General features: G+C 44.8%; 1 pseudogene; it reads right to left on the bottom strand.

Annotated features, from left to right (window-relative positions):
• Positions 1-827: 827 nt before the first annotated feature.
• On the bottom strand, positions 828-20,146 carry LOC115128742 (alpha-1,3-mannosyl-glycoprotein 2-beta-N-acetylglucosaminyltransferase-like; annotated as a pseudogene).
• Between the last annotated feature and the right edge of the window lie 995 nt (positions 20,147-21,141).

Genomic DNA, 21,141 nt, shown 5'->3' with positions numbered 1-21,141 from the left:
GAAATGTCACCAGACAGATTGTTGGGGCCGTTCGTACACTTGCTTTCAGCGCAGTGTGTTACAAGAATCACCCTCATCGTTACTAGATGTAAAATTGGTTTGCAATTCACGGCAGGTACTCTGCTCAGTGGTGTTAAAGCACTTTAGGCCAGCAGACGCTCAATTCTACCGTTCTGTCCATTGCCAACCTATAAGTAACGGACAAAGAAAGCAAAAATAATTTCATAAATGTACTTAAGGTATTGGTCATATTAGCCTCTAGCTTGATTTGAAATGACGGCCATAATCCTTGGGAGTTCAGATAAATATTTCTCAGGTTATCAACAGTTGGTTGGCCAATAGTCATAAAATACTGTCCTCCATGGCCCGTTTGTCTAAATCTGCTTGCTGAGGCACCTCAATTGATCTCTAGGCTCTTCTAATCTGGATTGTGAAAGTGATCAGACCAGACCGTTTATGAAACAGGAAGCAAGATAGGGCAGGAAGTCAACAGGATAAAGAGTGGACTGGGAAAGGAAGTGGGGAGGGATAACCGAGCCTGGGTTACGTTCCAAATGACACCCTATATAGGGAATAGGGCTCTGGTCTAAAGTAGTGTACTATATAGGGAATAGGGCTCTGGTCTAAAGTAGTGCACTATATAGGGAATAGGGCTCTGGTCTAAAGTAGTGTACTATATAGGGAATAGGGCTCTGGTCTAAAGTAGTGTACTATATAGGGAATAGGGTGCCATTTGGGACACAGAAGAGGTTACAGGCACAGGTGGGAAAGGACCAGGAACAATAAGACTAGTCTGAAACTGCTGACACTCAAGACGTGGACAAATATCAAAATAGTCCGTTTTATTTGCAACGTATTAAAAGTATCAGGCAGTGTTTATTTTTTGTTCCACCATAAGGACATAAGAATCGATCACCCCAGAACTAAATACAGTACATAAATGTATCACCCATCATGTAAATGAAGAGAAAGAAAAGTAAAACAATCATAATCATTGGTTTTTCAACAAACCTTATACTGTAGAATACCACCGTTTGGAAAGGGCTCAAGTATAGTCAGCATCTGCATCCCAAAATGTCCCTCTTCCCTTTCTAGGGAACGAGGTACCGTTTGGGATAAACCCAACATCAACAGAATGTCACATACGATGTGTTAAATTGGTGCGCTGCATGGCAATGTATGAACCTCTGACCATCTGAAGAATCTCTTTATAAACCATTTACAAGATAGCTAAATAAAATTTCCCAAAATAGCCTTTCCCGCCCCCAAAAAAAACATTTAAATGAATAAACCAAATTTGACAATCATATTTATAATACTCAATTAATACCAGTCTAGCTAATATTTTGACCTCATTCATTCACTTTGAGTGAGTAGAATACTGCAAGTTCTTTTAAAGTAGAATGTAGACATAGGCTGTACCAAATTGCACCCTATTCCCTATGGGCCCTGGTCAACAGTAGTGCACTAAATAGAGAAAAGGGTGCGATTTGGGATGTGACCAGAGGGGTTTGGCCTCTCTAAAGACCTGGTGACACGGGGAACAAGACAAAAAGCTCATCTCTGAGCCCTCCCAATCAATGTAATCAAACTTGTGGTTGTCCAGAACTTTAGAGTCAGTTTAAGACATTGGGTTGAAGCAAACAGTAAAACCCTTCCTAGATAAGCTCTAGCAGGAGAACAACCAAGCACTAAATGATTTCTTAATTTGTGGTTTCACTCCCTGGGCTGTGCCCTGTGTTACACTGCATTCAGGTTCACTCATAAAACAAGGAGTGCCTTACTCCTCCTGTCCATTACCCAAACTACCACATGTCAAATCCCTTCACCCACCAAGCCAGTCTGTTTGGTTTAGCTCCCGTTTCTTCATGTGACCTTGTTTTCTTTGGTTTGAGAGGGCGTTTCTCAAGTCGGTCTTCGATACCATTCACACTACGTTCTGTCCGAACCTCTCAGCTCCAGCTGACGGGTTCTGTCCCGAACCTCTCAGCTCCAGCTGACGGGTTCTGTCCCGAACCTCTCAGCTCCAGCTGACGGGTTCTGTCCCGAACCTCTCAGCTCCAGCTGACGTCGTACTTTGTCCATCCTTCAGGTGGGGTCAAGAAGACCCGTCGTCCACGTGACAGGAAGCTGACCACGCCCCTGTACCCTGCACGGGGAACCCCCGATTTCAAGTCATCCATAACCCCTAAGTTACGAGCCATGACTTTAAAACTCTCCCGGCTGGAATATTGTACCCGGTATGGACCCATTTCCTTCAAACCTCCCCCTTGTTGTAGCTCTTCTATTTTAACTAGGGGGGCGCTGTAAACCTCCTTCACAAAGTTCACGTCAAAGTTCTCCTTCATCAAGTAAGACAGATCCTGTTTGGTGAAAGGCACAAAGTCAGTGTTGAGTTTAATATAACGCAGATACTGGTCAAAGAACTGACCCAAGCTGACACCCTTGCGTCCGAAGGTCATAGTTCTGGAGATCTCTGGGCGGATGCAGGAGCGCTCTTTACGCTGCTCGGGGTGACGCATCCAGTCGTCCCAGAAGGCCGTGGGCCACTTGGGTTCTAGTTCTGCCCAGACGTCCTTCAGCAGCATCCAGCCCAGCCCCGGGAAGAAGTCTGTCCTGTAGAGGAGGTCAGCCTTCCCAGGGTCCACCAGGCCATCTCTGCCGTTGTCGTTCCAGGCAGACACACACCACAGGGTGGGGTCAGAGGTCAAGATGGGGTGCAGGGCGCGGAAGTACTCAAAGAAGTCCGGGGCCACCTGGACGGGACAGAGAAGCTTTGGATAAGTCATCTGTTTTACAGCAGGATAACTTGTCTTAGTACGTTTTTCCTTCCAGTTATAAAAAATGAATTATTCAGTAAATATCCTGCACCACTATTCGTAATTATGAAAGCTCTAATCTGGTCCCAGATCTGTTTTGTGCTATCGTGTCAACTATGCGTCATTCATTGTAATGCCAAACGATAACCAACACTACCAAACACGTTGGTTTCTGCTCGTCAACAATCAACTGGCTGTGAAAACTGAATCTGCGGTACGAATCCATGCAATACAAACCTAATGACAAAAAGGACAAGAACTTGAGCAGGATTGAGCAACAACCAATAGGAGCCTCAATGAATGAGAAGTTCAATTAATATAATGCCAATAGTGTGTCAACATGAAATGACTAACCGAAGCAAACATGATAAATGTGTGTTCAGGTTGGTGGTCACAATATGTAGAAAAGCAACTGAGGGAACAGTTACATAAGTGGACACAGTTCCCAGTACATCCCCCCCCCTCCGTTTCTCAATGTTTGATTTAAGGGAGCAAAGTTTAGCCTAGAAGCTTTTAACTGGTGATTCGTGTCCCCTAGCGCTGAAGACGTGGATGTTGATTAAGGCAGCTCCCCCCCCCCGCACCTCTCTGAGTCAGAGGGGTTGGATTAAAAGAAGACGTTTCAGTTGTACAACTGACTAGGTATCCCCCCCTTTTATGGTAACAACTCTGTTGATTTGGTCATTTCCTGTATCTCTCGTGACGAATTCTGCCGACGCGGTTTGTTTCCAGACCATTTGTTCAGCCAGCTGGCAGTTTCATTTGACTAGCGTCTCAAATAGAACCTTATCCCCCTATATAGTGCACTATTTTTGACTAGAGCCCTATGGGTCCTGTTTAAAAGGGCTGCAGTATATGGGATGCCATTTGGGACACAACCTTGGTCTGAATTAAATGGGGGATGAGTGGGGCAGGATGGAGGGGTCTGTCTTCACACCCCACTCTGCCGGGTGTCAACGTGGTTAATCCACTAAATCAGTTCAAAATCTGCTCGTCGGGGAACGCAAACCAGGATTACAAATGTCCTCTGGCTCCGTCCCTACTGTGCACCCTTCTCTGTCCTCTCTGTCCATCTTGGTTCATCATGATTCATCTACTGGCTTGAGGTCAGTTTAGTGATCTAAACGGCCAGGATTGTGGGTTCGATTCCCACTAAGGCCCAGCCATACAAACAATGTATTCATGCTTGACTAAGTAGTTTTGGATAAAAAGCGCCTGCTAAAATGATCCACAGATGTTTATAGAGGGCTCTTAATGATGGGCTTTACTGGGCCGAAACAGAACAGAGCCTACTATGGCTAACCACTGGTCACACTAGACTAGTAATTACCCTAGTACTTACCCTAGACCAATAGACTAGTCCTTACCCTAGACTAATAGACTAGTCCTTACCCTAGACTAATAGACTAGTCCTTACCCTAGACTAATAGACTAGTCCTTACCCTAGACTAATAGACTAGTCCTTACCCTAGACTAGTCCTTACCCTAGACTAATAGACTAGTCCTTACCCTAGACTAATAGACTAGTCCTTACCCTAGACTAATAGACTAGTCCTTACCCTAGACTAGTCCTTACCCTAGACCAATAGACTAGTCCTTACCCTAGACTAGTCCTTACCCTAGACTAGTCCTTACCCTAGACTAGTCCTTACCCTAGACTAGTCCTTACCCTAGACCAATAGACTAGTCCTTACCCTAGACCAATAGACTAGTCCTTACCCTAGACCAATAGACTAGTCCTTACCCTAGACCAATAGACTAGTCCTTACCCTAGACCAATAGACTAGTCCTTACCCTAGACCAATAGACTAGTCCTTACCCTAGACCAATAGACTAGTCCTTACCCTAGACCAATAGACTAGTCCTTACCCTAGACCAATAGACTAGTCCTTACCCTAGACCAATAGACTAGTCCTTACCCTAGACCAATAGACTAGTCCTTACCCTAGACCAATAGACTAGTCCTTACCCTAGACCAATAGACTAGTCCTTACCCTAGACCAATAGACTAGTCCTTACCCTAGACCAATAGACTAGTCCTTACCCTAGACTAGTCCTTACCCTAGACTAGTCCTTACCCTAGACCAATAGACTAGTCCTTACCCTAGACTAATAGACTAGTCCTTACCCTAGACTAATAGACTAGTCCTTACCCTAGACTAATAGACTAGTCCTTACCCTAGACTAATAGACTAGTCCTTACCCTAGACTAATAGACTAGTCCTTACCCTAGACTAGTCCTTACCCTAGACTAATAGACTAGTCCTTACCCTAGACTAGTCCTTACCCTAGACCAATAGACTAGTCCTTACCCTAGACTAGTCCTTACCCTAGACCAATAGACTAGTCCTTACCCTAGACTAGTCCTTACCCTAGACCAATAGACTAGTCCTTACCCTAGACCAATAGACTAGTCCTTACCCTAGACTAATAGACTAGTCCTTACCCTAGACCAATAGACTAGTCCTTACCCTAGACTAATAGACTAGTCCTTACCCTAGACTAATAGACTAGTCCTTACCCTAGACTAGTCCTTACCCTAGACTAGTCCTTACCCTAGACTAGTCCTTACCCTAGACTAATAGACTAGTCCTTACCCTAGACTAGTCCTTACCCTCGACTAATAGACTAGTCCTTACCCTAGACTAGTCCTTACCCTAGACCAATAGACTAGTCCTTACCCTAGACTAATAGACTAGTCCTTACCCTAGACCAATAGACTAGTCCTTACCCTAGACCAATAGACTAGTCCTTACCCTAGACCAATAGACTAGTCCTTACCCTAGACCAATAGACTAGTCCTTACCCTAGACCAATAGACTAGTCCTTACCCTAGACTAATAGACTAGTCCTTACCCTAGACTAGTCCTTACCCTAGACTAATAGACTAGTCCTTACCCTAGACTAGTCCTTACCCTAGACTAATAGACTAGTCCTTACCCTAGACTAGTCCTTACCCTAGACTAATAGACTAGTCCTTACCCTAGACTAGTCCTTACCCTAGACCAATAGACTAGTCCTTACCCTAGACTAGTCCTTACCCTAGACCAATAGACTAGTCCTTACCCTAGACCAATAGACTAGTCCTTACCCTAGACCAATAGACTAGTCCTTACCCTAGACCAATAGACTAGTCCTTACCCTAGACCAATAGACTAGTCCTTACCCTAGACCAATAGACTAGTCCTTACCCTAGACTAGTCCTTACCCTAGACTAGTCCTTACCCTAGACTAGTCCTTACCCTAGACCAGTGGTTCCCAAACTTTTTATAGTCCGATACCCCTTCAAACATTCAACCTCCAGCTGCGTACCCCCTCTGGCACCAGGGTCAGCGCACTCTCAAATGTTGTTTTTTGCCATCATTGTAAGCCTGCCAAACACTGACACATGTTTTAAAACATAAGAATGAGTGAGTGTCACAACCCGGCTCGTTGGAAGTGACAAAGCTCTTACAGTGACTTACGAAAGTATTCACCCCCCTTGGCATTTTTCCTATTTTGTTGCCTTACAACCTGGAATTAAAATGGATTTTGGGGGGTTTGTATCATTTGATTTACACAACTTGCACTTTGAAGATACAACATTTTTCATTGTGAAACAGACAAGAAATAAGACACAAAAAAAAAACAGAACTTGAGCGTGCAAAACTACCCCCAAAAAAAATAAAAAAAAATTACAGCTGCTAGTCTCTTGGGGTATGTCTCTATAAACTTGCCACATCTAGCCACTGGGATTTTTGCCCATTCTTCAAGGCAAAACTGCTCCAGCTCCTTCAAGTTGGTTGGGTTCCGCTGGTGAACAACAATCTTTAAGTCACCCCACATATTCTCAATTGCACACACACTGAGATCATGTGACACTTCAATAAAGTCCACATGTGTGCAGTCTAACTAATTATGTGACTTCTGAAGGTAATTGGTTGCACCAGATCTTATTTAGGGGCTTCATAGCAAAGGGGGTGTATACATACTGTATGCACGCACCACTTTTCAGTTTAGAGTTTTTGAATACATTTTTTTTTCACTTCACCAATTTGGACTATTTTGTGTATGTCCATTACATGAAATCCAAATAAAAAATACATTTAAATTACAGGTTGTAATGCAACAAAATAGAAAAAAACGCCAAGGGGGGGTGAATACTTTTGCAAGGCACTGTATCGGGGCGGCAGGGTAGTCTAGTGGTTAGAGCGTTGGACTAGTAACCGGAAGGTTGCATGTTCAAACCCCTGAGCTGACAAGGTACAATCTGTCGTTCTGCCCCTGAACAGGCAGTTAACCCACTGTTCCTAGACCAGTTAACCCACTGTTCCTAGGCCGTCAATGAAAATAAGAATGTGTTCTTAACTGACTTGCCTCGTTAAATAAAGGTAAAATAAAATCATTGCATAGTGCAGAAAACACACGAGTTCAGGGGTTATCCATTTTTTTCCACTGTAGTGTCCAAAACGTCTTTCAAGCGGTCAGGTTTTACTTTAGCAGCAAGGGCCTCTGGGTGGATGCTGCAGTGTACCCAAGAGCCTCTGGGTGGATGCTGCAGTGTACCCAAGAGCCTCTGGGTGGATGCTGCAGTGTACCCAAGAGCCTCTCGGTGGATGCTACAGTGTACCCAAGAGCCTCTGGGTGGATGCTACAGTGTACCCAAGAGCCTCTGGGTGGATGCTGCAGTCTACCCAAGAGCCTCTGGGTGGATGCTGCAGTCTACCCAAGAGCCTCTGGGTGGATGCTGCAGTCTACCCAAGAGCCTCTGGGTGGATGCTGCAGTCTACCCAAGTGCCTCTGGGTGGATGCTGCAGTCTACCCAAGTGCCTCTGGGTGGATGCTGCAGTCTACCCAAGTGGAGTCGGGAGCAACTGCTTCCATGCGTGTTACCCCTCCACCTTGTCTCCCTGTCCTGGCTTTTGCGCCATCAGTACAGATACCAACACATCTTGACCACCAAAGTCCATTTGATGTCACAAAGCTGTACAGCACTTTGAGATATCAGCTGATGTACGAAGGGCTATATAAATAAATTTGATTTGATGAGTAACGGTTAATGTGATTGGATGAGGAAAGGAATACCTAGGATAGGATAAAGTAATCCTTCTCACCCCCCCCCTTAAAAGATTTAGATGCACTATTGTAAAGTGGCTGCTCCACTGGATGTCATAAGGTGAATGCACCAATTTGTAAGTCGCTCTGGATAAGAGCGTCTGCTAAATGACTTAAATGTAAATGTAATGTAATGTAAATGGATGAGTAACGGTTAATGTGATTGGATGCGTAACGGTTAATGTGATTGGATGCGTAACGGTTAATGTGATTGGATGCGTAACGGTTAATGTGATTGGATGCGTAACGGTTAATGTGATTGGATGCGTAACGGTTAATGTGATTGGATGCGTAACGGTTAATGTGATTGGATGAGTAACGGTTAATGTGATTGGATGTTCATTATTTCACTAGGCTCCCTGTATTTGACGTTGTTATTTCGCTCAACACTAGATGGTTGAATTTTATTTTTGGCAGTGAAACGAGGCTACTCAGGCGAGAAAAAAAACTCATCAAAAATGTATAGCCCCCGTGGGAAAATATAAATGTACTGTTTGAAAATGTGAAGATTTAAACATATTTTTTATTTTAATCACATTTTTATTTGGCATACCCCCCGACGGCATTATTGCCCTAGACCAATGAACCAGTGGTGTGAGGCCATAAAAAGAGATGTTTCGAAATGTTTAATGCAAAAGCTATGTTCTAGGTTTTCCCAATGAAAGGGCTGTGCAAATGAGGGACATATTAGGATCAACTTTTATCATCATTATTATTATCCCAAATGTCAATGTGAGCCAGATGGAATTAAAAACTTTCCCATATAACCCAATGGAATGTGCTGAGCAGGCAGACAGAAGGCATATTCTGCCCGTTGCGGGGGGGGGGGGGGGGGGGGTTAAAGCTCAGTGCTGCAAACGGAGCACTTCGTGTTTTTGTTGTAGGCCACAGGGTCGTCGTTCCCTGAAAGAAATGACGGTTCTGGGAATGACACCAGGGCTGGATGTTGGCAGTGCAACTAAAATACAGCACTAGATTCATCACTTAGGCCTCGTTGATGAATCTAGTGCTGCTTTATACGAATACTAAACTGACCAACAGGCTTTGTGGTTAGAGAGTGTCCGCACCGGAGGTTGAGAGTTCGATTCCCAGCCGAGTCATACCAAAAGGTTGTAAAAAAAAAAAAAGGTTTTTTTTTTTATTTTTTAAATGGGACCCAATGCCCTGCGATACACTAGTGTTCTGTTGTAATGGGACCTAATGCCCTGCGATACACTAGTGTTCTGTTGTAATGGGACCTAATGCCCTGCGATACACTAGTGTTCTGTTGTAATGGGACCCAATGCCCTGCGATACACTAGTGTTCTGTTGTAATGGGACCCAATGCCCTGCGATACACTAGTGTTCTGTTGTAATGGGACCCAATGCCCTGCGATACACTAGTGTTCTGTTGTAATGGGACCCAATGCCCTGCGATACACTAGTGTTCTGTTGTAATGGGACCCAATGCCCTGCGATACACTAGTGTTCTGTTGTAATGGGACCCAATGCCCTGCGATACACTAGTGTTCTGTTGTAAAAATGGGACCCAATGCCCTGCGACACACTAGTGTTCTGTTGTAAAAATGGGACCCAATGCCCTGCGACACACTAGTGTTCTGTTGTAAAAATGGGACCCAATGCCCTGCGACACACTAGTGTTCTGTTGTAAAAATGGGACCAAATGCCCTGCGATACACTAGTGTTCTGTTGTAAAAATGGGACCCAATGCCCTGCGATACACTAGTGTTCTGTTGTAATGGGACCTAATGCCCTGCGATACACTAGTGTTCTGTTGTAATGGGACCCAATGCCCTGCGATACACTAGTGTTCTGTTGTAATGGGACCCAATGCCCTGCGATACACTAGTGTTCTGTTGTAAAAATGGGACCCAATGCCCTGCGACACACTAGTGTTCTGTTGTAAAAATGGGACCCAATGCCCTGCGATACACTAGTGTTCTGTTGTAAATGCCCTGCGATACACTAGTGTTCTGTTGTAAAAATGGGACCCAATGCCCTGCGATACACTAGTGTTCTGTTGTAAATGCCCTGCGATACACTAGTGTTCTGTTGTAAATGCCCTGCGATACACTAGTGTTCTGTTGTAAAAATGGGACCTAATGCCCTGCGATACACTAGTGTTCTGTTGTAATGGGACCCAATGCCCTGCGATACACTAGTGTTCTGTTGTAATGGGACCTAATGCCCTGCGATACACTAGTGTTCTGTTGTAATGGGACCTAATGCCCTGCGATACACTAGTGTTCTGTTGTAATGGGACCTAATGCCCTGCGATACACTAGTGTTCTGTTGTAATGGGACCCAATGCTCTGCGATACACTAGTGTTCTGTTGTAATGGGACCCAATGCCCTGCGATACACTAGTGTTCTGTTGTAATGGGACCCAATGCCCTGCGATACACTAGTGTTCTGTTGTAATGGGACCCAATGCCCTGCGATACACTAGTGTTCTGTTGTAAAAATGGGACCCAATGCCCTGCGATACACTAGTGTTCTGTTGTAAAAATGGGACCCAATGCCCTGCGATACACTAGTGTTCTGTTGTAAAAATGGGACCCAATGCCCTGCGACACACTAGTGTTCTGTTGTAAAAATGGGACCCAATGCCCTGCGACACACTAGTGTTCTGTTGTAAAAATGGGACCCAATGCCCTGCGACACACTAGTGTTCTGTTGTAAAAATGGGACCCAATGCCCTGCGACACACTAGTGTTCTGTTGTAAAAATGGGACCAAATGCCCTGCGATACACTAGTGTTCTGTTGTAAAAATGGGACCCAATGCCCTGCGATACACTAGTGTTCTGTTGTAATGGGACCCAATGCCCTGCGATACACTAGTGTTCTGTTGTAATGGGACCCAATGCCCTGCGATACACTAGTGTTCTGTTGTAATGGGACCCAATGCCCTGCGATACACTAGTGTTCTGTTGTAAAAATGGGACCCAATGCCCTGCGACACACTAGTGTTCTGTTGTAAAAATGGGACCCAATGCCCTGCGATACACTAGTGTTCTGTTGTAAAAATGGAACCCAATGCCCTGCGATACACTAGTGTTCTGTTGTAAAAATGGGACCCAATGCCCTGCGACACACTAGTGTTCTGTTGTAAAAATGGGACCCAATGCCCTGCGACACACTAGTGTTCTGTTGTAAAAATGGGACCCAATGCCCTGCGACACACTAGTGTTCTGTTGTAAAAATGGGACCAAATGCCCTGCGATACACTAGTGTTCTGTTGTAAAAATGGGACCCAATGCCCTGCGATACACTAGTGTTCTGTTGTAATGGGACCTAATGCCCTGCGATACACTAGTGTTCTGTTGTAATGGGACCCAATGCCCTGCGACACACTAGTGTTCTGTTGTAAAAATGGGACCCAATGCCCTGCGATACACTAGTGTTCTGTTGTAAATGCCCTGCGATACACTAGTGTTCTGTTGTAAAAATGGGACCCAATGCCCTGCGATACACTAGTGTTCTGTTGTAAATGCCCTGCGATACACTAGTGTTCTGTTGTAAATGCCCTGCGATACACTAGTGTTCTGTTGTAAAAATGGGACCTAATGCCCTGCGATACACTAGTGTTCTGTTGTAATGGGACCCAATGCCCTGCGATACACTAGTGTTCTGTTGTAATGGGACCTAATGCCCTGCGATACACTAGTGTTCTGTTGTAATGGGACCTAATGCCCTGCGATACACTAGTGTTCTGTTGTAATGGGACCTAATGCCCTGCGATACACTAGTGTTCTGTTGTAATGGGACCCAATGCCCTGCGATACACTAGTGTTCTGTTGTAATGGGACCCAATGCCCTGCGATACACTAGTGTTCTGTTGTAATGGGACCCAATGCCCTGCGATACACTAGTGTTCTGTTGTAAAAATGGGACCCAATGCCCTGCGATACACTAGTGTTCTGTTGTAAAAATGGGACCCAATGCCCTGCGATACACTAGTGTTCTGTTGTAAAAATGGAACCCAATGCCCTGCGATACACTAGTGTACTGTTGTAAAAATGGGACCCAATGCCCTGCGATACACTAGTGTTCTGTACATCAAGGTGCTTCATGCTCTAGAAAACAGGAGAAAGACTCCTATGAGCCACAAGCTCATGCAAGGCTACTAGATACTTCTATTGCTAGCTAGCTGCACTTTAAATCCATTCCTCAATTGCAGTGCATGCAGACAGGTGGTGTATAGATTTCAGTTACTGTTCACTTACCTCCAAGTCATCTTCCACGATCACCACGGTGGAGTGAGAGAGTGTGTCGAACACCTGGTTGAGGGCCCAGCGGTAGTGTCTGGCAATCTTATAGTAACCCTGGAACTTCCTGTGCTCCGGCCGTACCCGGATGTCCGAGAGGTCTGGTTGGCTAATGTGTGTCACCTGACTGCCATACGAGCCAATCACACGGGCCGTCTCAGCATGGCCGCAGTCCTGGCTAACTATGATTGGATAGAGTTCTGCAGAGGGGCGGTATTGGATCAATTTGTCAAGACTCCTTTTCACTGTCACCCTGTCACAGGCAATAACCAATATGGGAATGACAACTTGTGGGCTGGTGACAGTTACTTCCAATTTGGTGTAGTTCAGTTCTTTTATGTCATTGTCCGGTTGAGTGTCTACTTTAAGGTCTGGGACTGCTGTAACAACAAATTCCTGTTTCGTTTTTTTCTTGACTTGGGTCCTTGTTCTCTGAATCGTCCTTTGGAGGTACTGGAGGCAACTGTGGCGGCGGTTTGTGTTCCTCTTTATTTTCTACCTTCCCTCCATCCATCCGTCTTCTTCCCATCCCTCTCCTCTTTTCCCATAGTGACCTGTGACTCTGAATCTGCTTCAGAAGTTCCTTCTGGGTCTCGAGTTCCGATTCTACCTCCTCGGCCAATCGGATCACCTCACCAGCCAGATTAGTCCCACCCCCTTTTCTTTTGGCCACTCCCCACTCTTCCCTTCCCCCTGGCTCAGCCCCTCCCCCCTCCCCAAGTCGACCAATGGGAGGCCGTCCCCAAAGGAAAAGGAGAAGCAAGCCATTGCAGGCGACGAATAGGAAAGCTCCACACAAGATAAGGGAACCTCTCTTGCGAACCATGGCCCAATGACATCAGAGGATAGACTGCAGTGAGGAAAAGAAAACAGCGGAGGGGGGACAGAATTGAAATGATAACAGCCAATAGGGTCCAAATCAGTCACAAAGATGAGAAAGAGAAGAAGTCCAATAGAGGTGGAGAGAACAGTGGTCTGATCACGTGATCCTTACTGCTCATCCAATCATTGAGTCTGATCGATAACATGACAGGAGAATGATCCAGAACCTCTATTGCAGAGACGTGAGTATTAACCCAGTGTGTTGTTGTATCGGTTTGGCTCTCCTCCATGAAACAGTGGGACAGGAGAGTGAGTTGGGGCAAGAGGAAATTGAGAAAAACAGGGGGAAAAGGGGTGTTTGGATAAGATAACCAGGGTCACGTTGGGGTGGAGGGGCTGACAGTCCTTGACGTTATCCCTCAGCCATCATCCTGAAACAGAGGACAGAGAAACTGTTAGCATCAATTTAGTACATTTCTGAAATAAACAAGCACGATATGATCCGAGACATCAGTGCATCCTAGACTAAAACGAGGGTATTTCTGGACAGATGAGGTTATTACTGGAGTTCTATCATCTAGAAATCGCTGACGGTCATTGAGCAGAATCAGAACAAGACCCAAACTGTTCATTAGGGGATGGTCCAACCACGAATCTTGCGGCCGTTGCCTCATCATCGCTCACCGGTGTCACCATAAAGCTATTTTGTGTGTTGAGCCTATGAATCAAGCTGTAATCAAGCTGTGCTAATGAATCACGCTGTGAGGTTGAGTACGGCAACAGCTTCATTTTCACTACCCTTCTTAAGATCACTGTACAGCTGAACGTATCAACCATGTTATGTACCCGTCGGGGGACAGGACATCCCGTCGGCCCGAGTATCACAGGGGAACAGGACATCCCGAGTATCACAGGGGAACAGGACATCCCGAGTATCACAGGGGAACAGGACATCCCCGTCGGCCCGAGTATCACAAGGGGACAGGACATCCCGTCGGCCCGAGTATCACAGGGGGAACAGAAACAGAAGCCTAATGTCCAGAAACCTAGGCTAAAACCATCCTTTTCTATTCAATGGAGATTTTAAAAGCCTGTTAACAGTAACCCGAGAATCCCTTTTCAAATCATTTAACATGGGATAACACACACACTAATATATAGGATGGACATATACACACGCAAGTATGTGGACACCCCTCAAATAAGTGGATTTAGAAACGGGTGTAGCTGAAGGTGAATAAAAATCAAGCACACCGCCATGCAATCTCCACAGACAAACACTGGCAGAAGAATGGCCTTACTGAAGAGCTCAGTGACGTTCACCTTGGCACTGTCATAGGATGCCACCTTTCAAACAAGTCAGTTTGTCATATTGCTGCCCTGCTAGAGCTGCACCGGTCAACTGTAAGTGCTGTTATTGTGAAGAGGAAACGTCTAGGAGCAACAACGGCTCAGCTGTGAAGTGGTAGGCCACACAAACTAACCGAACGGGAATGCCGATTGCTGAAGCAACACTCACTACTGAATTCCAAACTGCCTCTGGAAGAAAAGTCAGCACAAGAACTGTTCGTCGGGAGCGTCATGAAATGGGTTTCCATGGCCGAGCAGCCAATAGGAATGTAGACTGTGAGCCAGGCCTAACCACCCAACATCAGTACCCAAATTCACTAATGCTCTTGTGGCTGAATGGAAGCAAGTCCCCGCAGCAATGTTCCAATGTCTAGTGGAAAGCCTTCCCAGAAGAGTGGAGGCTGTTCTAGCAGCAAAGCGTGAACCAACTTCATATGAATGCCCATGATTTTAGAATGAGACGTTCCACAGGCACGTGTCCACATACTCATATAGTGTATACCAGCCAGCATCCGTAGCAACATTAGTCCTGACTGAAGTAAGCATTTCTCTGTAAGGTTGTATTCGGCGCATGTGACAACTAAGATTTGATTGGATCACAAAGCTAATGCACGGCCCTTAGTAAATATCAATTTGGTCCCTCTCATGTTGTCTTTGTTGCTGGAAACAAACAACACACTGTGTCCCAGATGGTACTGCTTTGAGCAGAGTCCTATGGTCCCCAGTCAAACGTAGTGCATTATATAGGGAATAGGATGCAATCTGGGAATCGGACACTGTAGGACCTCTCGTTATGGTCCACAACCAGCAGGTATCTCCAGATGAGGGACACTGGAGGACCTCTCGTTATGGTTCACCACCAGCAGGTTTCTCCAGATGAGGGACACTGGAGGACCTCTCGTTATGGTTGACCACCAGCAGGTTTCTCCAGATGATGAGGGACACTGGAGGACCTCTCGTTATGGTCCACAACCAGCAGGTTTCTCCAGATGAGGGACACTGGAGGACCTCTCGTTATGTTTCACCACCAGCAGGTATCTCCAGATGAGGGACACTGGAGGACCTCTCGTTATGGTCCACAACCAGCAGGTTTCTCCAGATGAGGGACACTGGAGGACCTCTCGTTATGGTCCACAACCAGCAGGTTTCTCCAGATGAGGGACACTGGGGGACCTCTCGTTATGGTTGACCACCAGCAGGTATCTCCAGATGAGGGACACTGGAGGACCTCTCGTTATGGTTCACCACCAGCAGGTTTCTCCAGATGAGGGACACTGGAGGACCTCTCGTTATGGTCCACAACCAGCAGGTTTCTCCAGATGAGGGACACTGGAGAACCTCTCGTTATGGTTCACCACCAGCAGGTTTCTCCAGATGAGGGACACTGTAGGACCTCTCGTTATGGTCCACCACCAGCAGGTTTCTCCAGATGAGGGACACTGGAGGACCTCTCGTTATGGTTCACCACCAGCAGGTTTCTCCAGATGAGGGACACTGGAGGACCTCTCGTTATGGTTCACCACCAGCAGGTTTCTCCAGATGAGGGACACTGTAGGACCTCTCGTTATGGTCCACCACCAGCAGGTTTCTCCAGATGAGGAGCATAAACTAGATTGTTTACGTCGTTAAGATACGTTAAGATTCATGACACCTCTATAACTCCACCCTGCTGCCACCAAACCCTGCAAATGTCCTATATTGAATATATGAGCCTTGGTTTAAAGTAGTTTACGACTACCCTATAGGCCTTGGTCTAAAGTAGTGCACATAATAGGGTGCAATTTGGGATGCACCCCCCCCCCCAAAAAAAAAACTATGTAAGCAGTTTCCTACCTAAGAATCCCCCTAACAATATATTAAACCTGCCTATGCAGTCAGTCTGCAGGGACAGAGTTCAGGACCAGGGGGACAGAATGTGCACCGTTTCAGTGGATGAACTTAGGGTGCATCTCTTTTAGGCTGGGTTTCTATACAGCACTTTATGACATGTGCGGATGTAAAAAGGGCTTCATCAATACATTTGATAGAGTTCAATAGTCTTAGGTAGCATGGTAAATCCCAATACCCAGCATGGTAAATCCCAATACCCAGCTCCTGGATGACTGGGTATATATCACTGATTATTGGCATAGATTTAAAAAGCTTTAAAGTTTTATTCAGATTGATTTGATTTTTTAAAAGTATTTCTGTTTGAACAGGGTTTGTTGTCAATAACTGATCACGAGGTCATAAACCAGCATACCAGATGGTATGATAGGCAGAGAACATGTGTCGCACCCCTGGTACATACTAGCTGTTAAAGCGTCGAGAGAAAAAAAAGGTACTGGAATTATTGGGGCTCCCGAGTGCCGCAGTAGTCTAAGGTACTGCATCTCAGTGCTAGAGGCGTCACTACAGACCCTGGTTCAATTCCAGGCTGTATCACAATCGGCCATCATTGGGAGTCCCAAGGGGCGGCGTACAATTGGACAAACATCGTCCGGGTTAGGGTTTGGCCGGGGGTAGGCCGTCATTGCAAATAAGAATTTGTTCTCAACTGACTTGTCTAGTTTAATAAAAGGTTAAATACATTTAAGTTAAGAAATAGGCTATACGATTCATTACTCACTATTATTCAGTCAAATAATTATGACAATCAACCTAATGTGAGAAGAGAGCACTGCACACAATCAATATGCTGAAGATTTAAAAGAGACTCAAACAAACATGGCACCATTTGCATTTGGTTTTAGAATGTTGTAAATCCTCGCGGAGTGAGCATTTCAATGGCAACAAGCTGTCCAAATAATATATCCAAGCCTCATAACCAGGTCAGGGATCATATTTGGACAGCTTTCAAATGACTGAAAAGTCAAATCCAATCAAATAAGGCCTAAATATCACAGGCAACATTTGACTATTTAATGCATCCAAGAGAATCCTTTCAACAGGCCTTGGTCCTGAACACATCAGACTAGCCTAGGCTACATCCTGAAATGCCCTGATATTTTACAACAAGCTCTAGGCCTACAGCAGGAGTGAAGACAGACATGGGGGAAGAGGTACTGAGAACACTGTATCTAGCAGACAGAGAGACATGAGGGAACAGGTGCGTCCTTTTCTATTCACGTCAAACTTGGTGCTAAACCACGCCCACGGGTAACCTAGTAACATTCAAAGCCGTGCTGATTGGTCAGAGTGAGAAGTAAAGGAGGAAGAGCGCCAGAGAGGGAATCACCACCAAAAACAGAAAAACATTGCCATCCATACTTCGCCATTTTACCGAATTTGGTTATGAAGTTGCATTAAACTATGTAGCTTTTTAGTGACTGATTAAATAAAGGTTAAATAAAATACCAAATTAATTTCAGCCAGCCTAACCACACTAAGTTATCTAAAGTGTTTTGAGATACTTACCTTCATGACATTTGTGGTAGTTGGACACTGAATGAGATGCTGTATAACTAGCTTTCGCTGAATGGGCAAAGATATAGCTAATATTACATTGATTGTCAGTAATAGTGACTCAATGGAGCTATCTTATAGAGAGATGTACGTGACCTTTTTAGTTGAACTTAATTCAAAACGAGGCCAAGAAACAGGTAACCGCGGCCGGTATAACAAACCGCTCGGTTCGTGGGGACTTTATCTCGAGCGTTGTTCCCTCGCTCACAACGAACGTCCCGAACTCTGACCAATCAGCGCGGCATTGACTGTTGCTAGGTTACCCGTGGGCGTGGTTTTACGCCAAGTTTTGACATGGGTAGAAATGACGCGCAACAGTTACCGAAAACATTGCATCTAAGCAGACGGATAGACATAGATGAGGGTATCGATTTGGATAAGGGGATCGATTGAGTCCAGGGTAGGGCTAGCCCCCCTACAGTACACTGTATATCCTAACAGGAGACTTTCAAGGTGTCTAAACCAGTTACAGGTGATAACAATAATCTTGTAAGCATTGCAATCGGACTAAGTACAAACTAATTTAGAGTAGATGTCCTGGTCTGGTTGAGTAATGTGCTACTGAATCATACACCAACTTTAAAATCTGTACTCCATATGTTCATGGTTGAAAAGCTAGGCTAAAAAGGACTATATTTACTTTTGACTTTCTGGAAATGTATATCGTTGAGGTAATTGGTGAGCCTCATTTCCTGGGTGCTCAAAAACGACAACAAATTCAACAGAGTTGGAGAGGTTAATCTACCCATCTCACCCTGGGACACCAAGAGCTACAGTAAATCTAATCCAGTTGATCCTCACTAGAACACACACACAATGTTAACATTACATCAGAAACACATGGCTTTAAACACGTAGACAGTTATAGGGTGAGTGAACGACGGAATTAAGCAGTTTAGGGAAAAACGAAAAGAGAAAAAAAAGGAGGTACTGCACTAGAGGTGTTGGGGTTCGGGGACAGATGAGTAGACAGCATAGACTTGTGGTATACAAACAGTTAAGAGGGTAATAACTTGACAGTCTATGGTAGCATTGTAAGAGACAAGTTACACAAAAGCCAAAGGAGAAAGTCAGGTTTGAAAGGAGGTGCCAAAGGGTGTGAAAAGTATTGTTCTACGGTACCTGAAGCAGAGCGGTCTAGTTCTCCCAGTATCTCTTTCAACACATCAGAAAGTTTAAAGGACAACGAAGGGGGTGGGGAGAAAATGAGTTATTGGGGGGGGGGGGGGGGGGGATTGTTCACCGTCACGAACAGAGCCATTACAAACGCCAACCTCCCTTCCCTCCCTCTCTCACTGAAACGTGTAAGTACCTGGTAGGTTAAAACTCTCAAATTAGAAGGTCGAAGTTCAACTAAAAAAGACTAGCCTTCCTGGAATCAGGTTTGTTATTAAAGTAAATATGTGTCTTGGAGAAGAGTTGCCTACTAAACAACTGGTCATCGGTATTTAAGAAAAGCAAGTTGAAGCCAGTCAAGACAACTGAACTGTATCCGTGTCGCTTCGCTACTACTGTTTTGACAGCTAGCTACATTGTAGTTCGACTATCGTTTGCCTGTAAGAGCCATTTGAGACAACTACACAGCAAAAACTTGGCAAACGTAATTTCAAAGTTAACCATCTAATATTAGAAAATGCCTACAATAATTTGAATAACAAACGTTGTGAACTTACAACTATTTTATCATTTTGTTGCATGACCAAGACTGAATGTTTGCACATCATTGCAACCACAAGTTGAGTTAAGTTTGTAAATTGCAATACTTGAAGATCTCCATATCAATGACGTTAGTTAACTTACATCCTAGCTAGCCAAGCAAGCAATTGACCTTTTCATAAATCAAATGTTAGCGAGCTTGTTCCATAACGACCTAGCTCACGGCTAGGTAAATCAAGTCAACTTGATCAAGCTAGCTTCAGACAGCTAACGTTAGCTAAGCAAGAGTACAATTTCCACCTCACCTTTTGTAATTTGCCCCGGTAGGACGTGTTGCTTGCTATCTGGAAAGCCAGTTTGGATGTCGAAGAATGGTTTCAGTTGATCGGCTTCACTCTCACTTTAATTCCTCTCCGTTTTGCCCACCGGTGTCAGTGCCTCACTGCATGTCCAGTCCACATTTCCTCCCCTCTTTCTTGGATCCGACATTTAGCTAGATGTGTTCAATTGATTTATTTATCAACATAGGAATTCACCGAGACTTGCGATATGCATCGTCCTTTTCACCACTGTTCTCCTACCAATCCGTCCAAGCCAGTATGTGTGTTTCACTGGCTCTTGACGGTATTTTTCATTTGACACCACCGAATTTTACACGCTCCATACTACTTCCGGATTGACTCGTTAAGCAAGGCCACGCCCCCTGGTCATGGCTAGAAGGGATCCAGCTTTTGTCAAGTGAACGGTAAAAGTGTCTTATTGTTTTTAATTTTACATAACCCTAACCCTTTTCCTTACCTTAATTACCTTTACCTGCTGCGGAAATTCTAACCTGCTGCGAAAAGTCCAATTTGACGTTAATCTGACAAAAGCTGTATCCTTTCTAACTTCCGCTTTCATCCTCGTCCCCTGTACAATTTTCCCTAGCAACAAAGTGCCATGACAACCGTCATAAGGGCGGTGGCGCTCCGGCGAAATTGGCAATTTTTCTGCTATCTGGGGTGTATTCATTACGTCTTGCAACGGAAACCGTTTACCGTTTAAGAACCAAACAGCAAGAAAGTAAAACGGGGAGAGACCTACCTTTTTATCGTTGGAAAATGTTTTCACTTTGAACATTTTGCAACAGACGGAACGTTTTGTAACGTCATTGGCGTAATGAATACACCCCTGTTGTGACTGTGGTCAGCAAGCAAGTAGGCCAAAGACAGTACCACAGAACAATGAGACAGATTTCACTGGATGTATAAATATGAAACATCCGTTTGGCGTTTCCACTCACTGCCAAATATGGTAGTGAGAGGAAGCCAACTGACGCCCAGTCGGAGAAGTTGGATTTTGTCCTACATTCTGCAAAATTTTCTCATCGATGAAACATTTGATCTCAATACACTTCTGTTTCCCAAACTAGAATCTGTTATGCATATTAGTGGACTAAGATTTGTAAACTTCCGCCTTTGTCAAAGTTTTTTAAAAGCGCGTTGTTTAGGAGTTCAAAGTCGAATTGAAATATTGCACACACGAATTTCAGGAGTAAATGTTTCCTAATGGAAATATGCAGATATTTTCTAGAACGGGACAATTGGATCTCGCTAGCTCTGCCCACCTCCTTGCTTGATCTGCCCACTATGACTCATCTGTTCCCTTTGGAAACGACAGGCTGTGATCTATCTTGGTTTAGTTATAC

This window comes from Oncorhynchus nerka, linkage group LG4 (genome assembly GCF_034236695.1).
Source record: "Oncorhynchus nerka isolate Pitt River linkage group LG4, Oner_Uvic_2.0, whole genome shotgun sequence".
Classification (NCBI taxonomy): Eukaryota; Metazoa; Chordata; class Actinopteri; order Salmoniformes; family Salmonidae; genus Oncorhynchus; species Oncorhynchus nerka.
The sequence above is the reverse complement of the archived record's forward strand: the minus strand, read 5'-3'. Positions and strand labels throughout refer to the sequence as shown.